Raw genomic sequence first — 1,133 nt, forward strand, 5'->3', positions numbered from 1 at the left:
TATGTCATTTGCAAATATCTTTTCCCATTCCGTTGGTTGCCTTTTAGTTTTGTTGGTTGTTTCCTTTGCTGTGCAGAAGCTTTTTATCTTCATAAGGTCCCAGTAATTCACTTTTGCTTTTAATTTCCTTGCCTTTGGGGATGTGTCGAGTAAGAGGTTGCTACAGCTGAGGTCAGAGAGGTCTTTTCCTGCTTTCTCCTCTAAGGTTTTGATGGTTTCCTGTCTCACATTCAGGTCCTTTATCCATTTTGAGTTTATTTTTGTGAATGGTGTGAGAAGGTGGTCTAGTTTCAACCTTCTGCATGTTGCTGTCCAGTTCTCCCAGCACCATTTGTTAAAGAGACTGTCTTTTTTCCATTGGATGTTCTTTCCTGCTTTGTCAAAGATGAGTTGGCCATACGTTTGTGGGTCTAGTTCTGGGGTTTCTATTCTATGCCATTGGTCTATGTGTCTGTTTTTGTGCCAATACCATGCTGTCTTGATGATGACAGCTTTGTAGTAGAGGCTAAAGTCTGGGATTGTGATGCCTCCTGCTTTGGTCTTCTTCTTCAAAATTACTTTGGCTATTCGGGGCCTTTTGTGGTTCCATATGAATTTTAGGATTGCTTGTTCTAGCTTCCAGAAGAATGCTGGTGCAATTTTGATTGGGATTGCATTGAATGTGTAGATAGCTTTGGGTAGTATTGACATTTTGACAATATTTAATCTTCCAATCCATGAGCAGGGAATGTCTTTCCATTTCTTTATATCTTCTTCAATTACCTTCATAAGCTTTCAAAAATATGGAACGCTTCACGAATTTGCGTGTCATCCTTGCGCAGGGGCCATGCTAATCTTCTCTGTATCGTTCCAATTTTAGTATATGTGCTGCCGAAGCGAGCACTAGGTCTCCCTTTATAAGTTAGGGCACGTTTATCCCTTGCTGCTTTCAGAATTTTCTCTTTATCCTTGTATTTTGCCAGTTTGACTATGATATGTCGTACAGAAGATCGATTCAAGTTATGTCTGAAGGGACTTCTCTGTGCCTCTTGGATTTCAATGCCTTTTTCCTTCCCCTGTTCAGGGAAGTTCTCAGCTATTATTTCTTCAAGTACACCTTCAGCACCTTTCCCTCTCTCTTCCTCCTCTGGGAT

General features: G+C 40.8%; 1 non-coding gene across 1 annotated transcript; it reads right to left on the reverse strand.

The window, feature by feature from the left end:
* Positions 1-776: 776 nt before the first annotated feature.
* Positions 777-883, reverse strand: LOC125931207 (U6 spliceosomal RNA). The gene has a single exon (XR_007460436.1). It is a non-coding gene; the product is annotated as a U6 spliceosomal RNA (small nuclear RNA).
* Positions 884-1,133: the final 250 nt, after the last annotated feature.

The sequence above is a fragment of the Panthera uncia genome, chromosome A2 (genome assembly GCF_023721935.1).
Source record: "Panthera uncia isolate 11264 chromosome A2, Puncia_PCG_1.0, whole genome shotgun sequence".
In the NCBI taxonomy this organism is placed as follows: Eukaryota; Metazoa; Chordata; class Mammalia; order Carnivora; family Felidae; genus Panthera; species Panthera uncia.